This window comes from Triticum dicoccoides, chromosome 7A (genome assembly GCF_002162155.2).
Source record: "Triticum dicoccoides isolate Atlit2015 ecotype Zavitan chromosome 7A, WEW_v2.0, whole genome shotgun sequence".
NCBI classification, from domain to species: Eukaryota; Viridiplantae; Streptophyta; class Magnoliopsida; order Poales; family Poaceae; genus Triticum; species Triticum dicoccoides.
The window spans coordinates 443,226,694-443,237,679 of NC_041392.1; positions in this window are offsets into that span (position 1 = coordinate 443,226,694).

Consider the following 10,986-nt stretch of genomic DNA (forward strand, 5'->3'; position numbering starts at 1 on the left):
TCACAATGCCTCCGGAATGAAAGAATAGAAGTTGGACCGTCGGAACAAAAGAACGAAGAATAAAACACCATCTTCTACCTCAAATGAGCTTGAAAGCATCTTGAAGAGAAGGGTCGAACGGAATTGTTGGAAAACCAACAACGAAAAGGATAAGATTGATATGGTCTTATGGAATAAATCTCAAAATTATGAGGTGACAACCTGCCACTCACGGAAAAGATTGGATTGATAAGAACAAGGAGACGAGGAACTTATTTCACCGGAAGGATAAATGAAGAACTTGGGTCACTTATGAGCACCATAGATAGCAACAATCCTTAGGGAAGGCTTTAGGTGAGATATAACCCAAGATAACTCCAATGACGAGATTGATGGATTTAAATATCTCATTCTTAACAACATGTGAATCATGAAACATGAACTCAAATTATCAAGAATGACATAATACCACCTCCAATGATACGGAAAAAAATTGCACTCCGGATAGCAAGATGGAGAATGCTTGAGCTCCTTAGAAAAGAATCTCAATTAACACTTGGAGAAGGGATATAAATCCTTGATGAACCATCATGTAGAACCTTCATGAAGAACTCCGGTAAACAAAAGAATTATCAAACGGAAGGAAAAAGAAGTTGAAAACACAAGGTGAATCCTTGCAATGATTTGATGGATCTTTGGAATGATATAATTGAGAGATCTTGTAACTCCGGGAGAAAAAATAAAGCATCTTGAACTAAGAATGTGCTATGAAGAACATCCGGAATAAGGAATTGAATTCACTCGATGAAACAAGAATAAGAATTACATTGTGCGCATCCTTCATCAATTAAATTGATGACAACCAATGGATTTGGCACACTACTTATTCTCATGGAAAGGATGAAGATAGATATGGCGCAACCTTAAGAAGGTCTTCGACGAACCACCGGTAGAATTAGGAAACAACGAATGAATTGATATGATAAGAAAGAAGAAAAATCTTGAACGAACCACCGTAATCATTGACAAAGAACGAAGTAAAGGGATAAATCACCGGAAAGGAATTAGAGAACGAATGAAAATACTTGATGGAAAATAGATCCGCGAGAACAAAAGATCATGAGCTGATTAGAGAATATTGAATGATGCACCGGTGAGATTTGGCGAGCGAGAGCTGAAAGCTGAGAATGAACAAGTCTTCTGAAATGATGGACTCCGGATGATCAAACTGAAAAGACTCCTGAATTGCTCCGGATGGGTGAAAAGAAATCTCACAATTGAAGAGAATTATGAGAGGATGTCAACAAGCTAGAATCATGAATCTTTGAATAGAATGGAGCAAGATTGAGAGAAAAGTCTTCTTCGGTCTTCAAATCCGAGAATGACGACGAGAAACACCACCAAATTGTTGAGGCACTCCGGAATGAATAATGGAAAGGTTGAGCCAACAATGAAAAGAATGTGGACGATCATGGAGAAAAACATAAGACTTATGATAATTCATTCTTACGTCAAACTTGGAATAGAATTTGGGAATAACTCCGGGAGAATTAGAAGAGTCGGGTAAGATCCTGGAAAAAGACATGTGGGTTAGGGCCCACTCAAAAGAAACACCGTTGAACGATTTAAAAGAGAGAATGCACAGGTTGAATTAAAAGGCTTGAATGAGATAACATCCTCAGAATAGATTGAACGGATCTTGAATGGCAAGACGAGCCTTTTGAGATATCTTGAGCACTCCGGAACAATAGAATAGCAAGCGGGGAAGGAGGCGGCAGGCGGCTCGATGGCGGAGCGCGATGCGACGTGGCGTGGTGAGCGGCGGAGGCAGCAGCCAGCGAGCGGAGGCATGCGGCGGCGGGGCGAAGGGCGACGAGGGGATGCGGTGGCCGGCGGCGGCGCGCGGCCGGTGGCGGAGAAGCGGCGGCGGTGAGCGGTGCAGTCGGGCGGAGGGAGGCGTGCCTCAGGCAAAGGAATTCCCTGGGCGCGGGCGGCGAGTGATTCGGGACCGCGGGCCGGATTTGGGCCGCGTGGGCCCGCGGCGGCGGAGGGGAGAGGAGGTCCGGCGGGGAGGCGACGTGGCGCGGCCTGGTTGGTGGAGAGCGGCAGCGTGGCGACGTGGCAACACCGGATTGGCCGGGGTGATGTGGCCGGCGGCGGTGGACGCATCCGCCGGCGACACGGACATGTCCGGCGGCGCTGAGGGAGGAGTTTTAGGGTTTCGAGGAAAAGATCCGAAAACGAAAATGAAGGGGTCTATTTATAGAGGTAGAGGGAGCTAGGAAGCTCCAATGAGGTGCGGTTTGCGGCCACGCGATCATGATCGAACGACCGAGATGATGGAGAGGTCTTAGGTGGGTTTTGGGCCACTTTGAAAGGGTGTTGGGCTGCAACACACACGAGGCATTTTCGGTCCCTCGGTTAACCGTTGGAGTATCAAACGAAGTCCAAATGGCACGAAACTTGACAGGCGGTCTACCGGTAGTAAACCAAGGCCGCATGGCAAGTCTCGGTCCAATCCGAAAACTTTTAACACCCGCACACGAAAAGAGGTAGAAAGGAACACCGGATGACATAGGAGCGCCGGATTGCAAAACGGACAACGGGGAAAATGCTCGGATGCATGAGACGAACATGTATGCAAATGAAATGCACATGATGACATGATATGCAATGCATGACACGCAAGCAATGACAAGACAACAATAGCGAAAAACTGGAGGACACCTGGCACATCGGTCTCAGACGTTACAGTTTTGCCCCTGGTTTGCTACAAAAGGGACGCTGGGTAGTTATTGTGCGCATGCAACGATTGGCTCGACACCCTGTATTCTCACGCCCACGTTCTCCTTTGTCCACCTCTCTGCATGCATGCGGGTTCTCTCTCTCTGCTCAATCTCTGCATGCAGGCGCATGTGTCTCTCTCTCTCTCTGTGCAAAATCTTCTCAGCATCCGCGCCAATATCTCACCCATTGTATGGCGTTTGAGCATGAAGAACGCCGAGGCAAGAAGAACAACAATGTTGCTTGATACTGGTGGAATTGGAGCCAAAACAATTCGTTTAATTTTGGCAGATGAAATCTTTCCGCCAAAATTTTCAACTCCCTCCTAAACTGAACAGCCCGCCATAGATTAGCAGCTCGACCAGCACCCGTACGACGTGCTCAAGCGCGTGGACACCACCGACATCCAGGTGCATGCTGCAGTCTGCGAGCGCGCCGCCTTGCACGAGTGCATCGCCGTCCGCGGGCGCGCCGCACACCTGGAACACATCGCCTAGCTGCAACACGTTGTCGTCGGTTAGGGCCCCGTCTTCCACAAGTGTGTCGTCATCCACGAGCAGGAGCATGCTTCGGTACGCGAGCTCGATGTTGTCCATGTCAAGCAAGCTTTCATCCATGGTCTCACTAGGGTTGGCTATCCTACCACAACCACGATGGGTGCATTTCATCCATGGAGATGTACGGGATGTAGCAGAGATGGAAAAATGGGAAGGTGAGATGGGACCGGTGGGGACTGGGGAGGAGAGTAAGAGGTTGGCGGCTGGCTGCCTTGGGAAGGCGCGAAGGACATGCATGGGAGAGAGAGATGGGAGTAACTGCAGGCATGCATGCGAGCAAACATAAAGGAGGGGTAAAGTTGGAAAGAACAGCCCCAACACGCTAATACGCAGAGCATTGCGGGAAAAATGGATTTTTCTTAAACGCAGACTAAAAAGGACCGGAGGGAGTAGTAAGGTACCCGTGCGTTGCACCGAAGAGTGAAATGCATTGATCGGGGAGTTGTTTATTTTGACAAAGGATGTGGGGGTCATCTCATGTGTAACGGGTATCGATAGGTTTCTTCGGATATTATTTCATCTCTAGAGCTCACAAACATCCGGGTGAAATAGATAAAAAGGTATCTTATGCAAACAAAAGCGTTCGACTATTCAACCTGCATCCAAAACTTGTGAAGAAATAACACTTATTGTGCTTTGCAAGAAATGATCTTTAAGAATTAGTTTTTCAGTATCGATTGTTATACATGTTGGCTACAGATGACATGGCACTTTCTTATAGTCAACAGATGGGTATACTAGTAAGTAATATTAACCATGCCCTTATACACCTAGATGGAGGGATTAAATCAGGATGACTTGCAAGTGGGCAGAGGAGATGTAAGAAGTGGTTCATCGTAAGTCTTTCACCAGTACTGTAGTAAAAATTCATACATGGAAGATTCTAGACTAAACCATAAATGGATAGACTTTTATTCATGCGCGATACTCCAATAGAGCAAGATCCTGCATGGAAGTCTCCACATGCTTAGGCAATGGATTACATTGAGCAAAGACTAATGATCAACATTTAACTTGATAATGCGTATGTCCAGGTGAACCTCCTTGGATTTCGAACAGGAAGGACAGAAACACATATGGTGCAATGGGAGCAGCACCGTTGGTGTTGAGGTTGTCGCCCATGTCCAAACACCACATACACACGGTCTTTGAGCACGGTTCATAGTCGTTCCACGCTCGGGCATTGAAGTTTGTAACTATTTTAGATTAGAATATACTACTCCTCCGGTGCTAGTAGTAGAGCAGAGTCCTACTCTACTACTCTACTCAAGCAAGTTAGGGCATAGCATTGTAGGGAGTACCAGTACTGTGATCACTCAAGCAAGTTGTCTGGCATCGACATGACCCTACGCTGCTGGTATGTGTCTCGTAAGTTAAGCGGCGTGATGTAGTCATCATCACCTGTCCACTTCCCGCAGCACATATTCGCTTCTCCATCTTTGTCCGCACATAATCTCATCCAATCTTCCATCCCCGCTAAGGCGCCTCCCCCCTCGTCCGAAACCCAAGCACTAACAATGGCAGGACCAAGCAGTGTCCGCCGAAAGAGTGGCTGGAATTCGATCCCCACAGAGGTAATCAAGCTCATTGTTTCGCGTGTGGACAATCTCAGTACCATGCCGCTCGCCGCGTGCTCGTCGGGGCTGTACCGTTTACTCAAAGCCCTCAGGCCGGAGCTTTTTAAGCCAGCTCCTTTCTTGCTGATGCCGCCTGATCTTCAGAAACGGCATGTCGCGCAACATAATGATCGTATGGTGGCGAGCATCAACCCCCTTGACTGTGATCCAATCCCCGTCAGCCTCAACTACATTAACGGTATGTACTGGGTCGGCATGAACCCGTCTTGGATGGTGCTCGTCGACGGTCACGGTAGCTGGATGCTCGTGGAGGTCTACACCTGGTGATTGATCCCCCTTCCTTCGATTAACACTTCACTGCTTAGGCACCGCGGCCCAGAATACTCGGAATCTTACAGTAGCCAACATGATACCAAGTTTGATTTACTCAAGGTTGTAATCTGCCAAGTGCCCACAAGATCTGCGAATTATAAAGACTTCAGGCTAATTGTGTTCTTCAACCACGGTCTCGCCTATCTGACAGGTCACTGCGATAAGTGGATAAATCTGCACGTCCATCGGAGGATCATACATCGTCCATGGTTCTCTGATGCCATTGAACACAAGGGCTTCATTTACGTTGTTGACTCCTTCTATGGCTGGACGTATTGCTGGCCTACTCCAGTCATCGCTACAAACGGTTGTTACAGCAGTATGTTACTTTCCTATGATATCATGATGGCTTGCTTATATTACTGTCAACATTTGCTGAAAAAATATTCATGCTCATAACATTATGTTCTTAAGATTGACTAAATCAAGAGCCCTTGTTTATTTGACTCCAACTTGATATGATGTTGTAGGCCGCCTGGTGGCCCTACCCTTCCTAGTCCCAGAACCTTTCAAAGAAAAGCAGCATGGCAGTTGCAGGTGGTTCCTGGCTCGATCAGACGACAACGAAAGATTGATGATCGTTCGCACGTACCGGACGTGTTGTTTCGCGGAATACAATCACAGTCGCTGCAAGGTCTTTGAGCAGGATCCTAGCTTCTCTGGGCCTTCAGCAATTTTTGACCGGAGGCTGGTAAGTAGCCTTGGTACACACTCCCTGTTTGTCGGACTGAATTATCCGATTAACCAGGAGATAACCGACGGCAAGGATCATGATGGCAGCGCGGTTTCGTTCATCAGGAAAACCTGTGTGCACACAGCGTACCATGCATCTCTGCATGCACCATACCCTGATGTGTGCCACCGCGCTCTGCAGCCCAAAGTAGGAGAGAGGGTCGCAAGTATCAGACTTCGACCTGCTGGCTGGAGTTTCCCCCGTCAGGCAGCCATCTGGTTCAAGCCGTCAGCCAATCTCCATAGCTTAATAAATAGTAACGTCTAACTGAGCCAGTTAGTTAGATGCGTACACTTGGTGTAGTAGGATCTTTATTTAGTTTGATGCATACACTTGTTCTTTTTTGGTAGCCCTTTTGTAATGATGGCTGATGTTTGGTTTGGAAGAGAGAGCTGCGTCTTCACTCTTCTGGCCTGCTTACTGCTTCTGTTGCACCCCCAGCCCTGGTTGATGCTGCCGTTTTCAATGTACAATCAGTAGTATATTTTGTCTGTTGGTTGAATAAATGTGTTGTTAGAATGAAAAACACAATGTTTTGAAAGTCGCTGCACAGGTCGATCCTTTAGTGCCCCGTACCGTACGTAGCGCATACTATTTTTCGTACGGTACACATTTTCCACTTGTTGATAACATGTAGCCCACTGATGAAGGCCCAATAGAGAAGCCCATAATTAACTGGAAGGGAGGCTCTCACATGAATCCGACACAGGTACATGCTCATGGTCCCCTAAACATAAATAAGTAAATAAATAAAGCTAAATGCTCATGCACCAGTTCTTTGGGAATATAGGTAGCCCAGTATTTCTTTTTGAAGAATACCCAAGCTAGGCCTATTTGTTTTCTCCGAATTACTGGGCTGCAAATCTTTCAAGACGAGGAGGGATGCATTCCGGCCTGGCTTAAGAGTACGGTCAATGTCTGTTAAAAGTAATATCAAAAGGGGTTGAAAATTCTAAAAAAATTATAGCAAATGGGATATAAGTTTCTTTTTTTGTTTTTGTTCTTCACTGATATCTTATACGTATTACATTGGATTTATCATGACATGGTACTAATTTATTTTTAAATTTGTTTTAGTACGGCTATTAATTTTCGGATTAAGAATATTTCGTCCCCTAGCAAAAAATTGCGAATTTTCAAAATTTCCCACATATTTAGTTAATTTTTTGACCCTGGTACTGACCAGAAAATGGCCAGCAATTCTAAAAATGGAAAACGGGCTGCAATAAATTCCATATGAATTATAAAATGAGTAAAAATTATAAAAATAATAGCAAATGGGTTGTACATGCCACAGATTTCGAGGCTGACTTGTTTACACAAGGCTTTGTCAGTGAACACACGATTCTTGCAGCAATGACTGTTGGATGTCCATCCAACGGCCGACGTGCTTCTTCAATCTCTAATATTCCTACTCCAGCCATCTAAACTAGCGCCGGCGGGACTGCCTGCTCCCTCCTCTTGTGGCCCGCTGTGATGCCGCACAGGCTTCCCCGGCCCACCCTACTCCCTCTATTGGCCTGGCCGCACGCAATCAATTGCCTCCTTATTACGCGAAAAAAATGATTCCTCACACTGACATCTGGGGCGCACTGGTTGGAAGGCTGACCTGTGGTCCTACTAAGTTGACGCGTACGCATGCTTGTCAACTTAGTCAACAAACGATTCTAGCAGCAGTAACCGTTGGATTTGAATCGAACGGTCCTGCTGCTTCTTCAATCGCTGCTCTTCTTGCACCAGCCGCCCAAACCAGTGTCGGGGGAGACCGCCTGCTCCTGCCTCCAGTGGCCGGCTATGCTGCCATTGAGGCCTCATCGCCCCCTACTACTCCCACCGCTAGCCAGGCCATGGGGCGACGGCAGCCTCACACCGCAGCCGAACTAGTGAACCCTCATACTCCTCTCTGCGTGGGCATCCACTACCGCGTCTTCCCCAGCTCCGCGTCGTCCCCTTCCTAGGCCTCGTTGTCGTCCACTACCTTGGTGCTCTCGGCGTGGCATGGTCAACGTGGTCAACGACATTCCATCGGACGAGTACTGTACGTGGAGAGGCTGACTGCTGGGTCCACGGCCACAGCCTAGTTTTTGTGATTTGCCAAGTAAGTCGCTTTGTCAGGCCTGTTGGGCTGCAAATCTTTCAAGACGAGGAGAGCTTTCATTTGGCTGGCCGAGAAAATGGCCCATCAGTAATGAGAAATGGGTTGTACATTTTTAAACACATCAAACCGACAATTAGTTTCAAATATCTTTTTATTCATTTCGAGATTTTAAATTACATTAATTTTTATGTGCGGAGAATTTGTTGGATTTTATATTGATATACATTTATTTTTAAAATCAGTTTGAATGTGAGTCGAAATTTCTGGATTAAAAACAGTTCGGACCGCACCGAAATATGCAAAATTTCATATAATTTTTTAACTATGGCGACAATATGGGCTGTAATGCTAACAAAAAGAATATGGGCTCCAAAAAAACCTTAATAATTAGCAAATGGGCTGTAAATTATTAGAAATAATGGCAGATGGGTTGTATGTTGTTTTCCACAGATTTGAGGCTTTCCTAAAAAAAGGTTGATGCACAAGAAGTGACTGTTGGATGGCCATCCAACGGTCGTCGTGCTTCTTCAATCTCTGCTCTAGCCGCTCAAACTAGTGCCGGCGGGACTGCCTGCTCCCTCCTCCCCGCGGCCGTCTATGCTGCCACGCAGGCCTCAACGCCCCATCGTACTCCCATTGCTGGTCTAGCCATCCGTCTACTCACCCACACCTGTTGTTATTCTCCGGCGACGACAGACGAACCAGTAAACCCTCGTACAGTCGTACTCCCCTCCGCGTGGGAAACAACTGCCGAGTCTTCCCTGCCTCTGTGTCGTTCCCTTCCTAGGCCTCGCCGTCGTCCACCGCCCTGGTGCTCTCAGCGCGGCCTGGTCAACATGGTCAACGACCGACATGCATCTGAAGTGGATTGTACGTGGAGAGGCTGACAGCTGGGTCCACGGCCGCACGCAAGGAAATTCCTCCTTATTACGCGCAAAATAATGATTCCTCCACCTATCAGGGACCCACCAAAAGGGCCTCTGTATTTTGCGAAAAAATGTTACCGCCGCTGGCAGCTCGGAACCACCAGCTATATCTTCGCACACAAGGAAGTGCCTCCTTATTACGCACAAAAAAATGAATACTCCCCCTGTTAGCTAGGACCCAGTATAGTGGCAGGTTGACTTGTGAGCCTACTAAGTTGACGGGGACGAAGGGCTTTGTCAACTTAGTCAATATGCACGATTCTAGCTCCAGTGACCGTACGATGTCCATCCAACGACCGTAGTGCTTCTTCAACCTCTGGTCTTCTTGCTCCAACCGCCCAAACCAGCGCCGGTCGTGCCTCGTGCTCCTGCCTCCCGTGGCCGGTTGCGATGCGGCGGAGGCCTCACCGCCCCCTACTACTCCCACCGCTGGCCAGGCCATCCCTCTACTCACCCACACCCCCTATTATTCTGCGGCGACGGCAGCCTCACACCGCAGCGAACCAGCGAACCCTCGTACTCCTCTACGCGTGGACATCCACTGTCGCGTCTTCCCCGGCTCCGCGTCATCCCCTTCCTAGGCCTTACTGTCGTCCACGACCATGGTGCTCTCGGCGCGGCGTGGTCAACGTGGTCAAGGAACGACTTCCATCGGACATGGACTGTACGTGGAGAGGCTGACAGCTGGGTCCATGGCCGCAGCAAGGAAGTGCCTCCTTATTATGTGCAAAATAATTATTTCTCCACCTGACAGCGGGGACCCACCGGACGGGCCACCGTATTTTGTGAAAAAAAACGTTTGCCCCTGACTGCTGGGACCCACCAGCTACATCTTCGCACGCAAGGAAGTGCGTTCGGGCAAAAAAACGATTCGCCCCCCTGACTGCTGGGACCCACCAGCTACATCTTCGCAGGCAAGGAAGTGTGTGACAGTCATGACCCACCTGGTCGAAGCGTACGTAGCGTTGTCATTCTGGTCGCGAACATGTACGTACATATATGCTGGTGGATGTAGAGGCACGCATGTGTCGTAGTAGAGGCGCATACGTGTCGTAGTAGAGGCGCGCACGTAGCATGTACACGTACATATAGTGGCCAGGGTGCAAGAAAGAAAATACAGCCACCCATGTGTACATACGGGAGGGGTCTCGAACGCCTACTCGCGCATACGTATGGCCAGGGATCGTGTACATGGCTGGGTCGGAACAGAGAAACATCGTCGTCGTCCTGTTCATGGGAAGGCAACGGAATGCGTCGTGTTCATCGGGAGGCAACGGAACGCGTGGGAGCCAACCGGCTGGGTCGGAACGGAATGCGTGGTCGTGTTCATCGGGAGGGCTTGGAGGGAATAAGCGATGGAAACAAGGCTTGGCGTACCGCAAAACGGAGGAAACGGCCTTGTGTTCGACCGGCCACGTTCGAAACGGGATCTTGTTCATCGGGAGGGGTCTGGCGTACCGCAAAACAGAGGAAACGAACCTCCTATGGTCGAAACAGGTGTCCTGTTGATCGGGAGGGGTGTGGCGTACTGCAAAACGGAGGAAATAGACCTCCTACGGTCGAAACGGGGGTCCTGTTGATTGGGAGGGGTGTGGTGTATCGCAAAACAGACGAAACGGACCTCCTACGGTCGAAACGGGGGTCCTGTTCATCGGGAGGGGTGTGGCGTACCGCAAAACAGGACTCCACGGGATACTGTTCATCTCCACCGTCGACCTCCTCCAGCCTCCACGGGCTACCGTCGACCTCCTCCAGCCTCCACGGGCTCCTGTTCATCCAGCCTCCACCTCGCGCTACTCCACCAGCTACTGTTCAACCAACCCTCCACGGGCACCCCTCCACCGTCTACTGTTCATCCAGCCCTCCACACCACGAGGTCCTGTTCAACCACCCCTCCACAGGCACCCCTCCACCATCTACCGTTCATCCAGCCCTCCACCACACCACGGGGTCCTGTTCA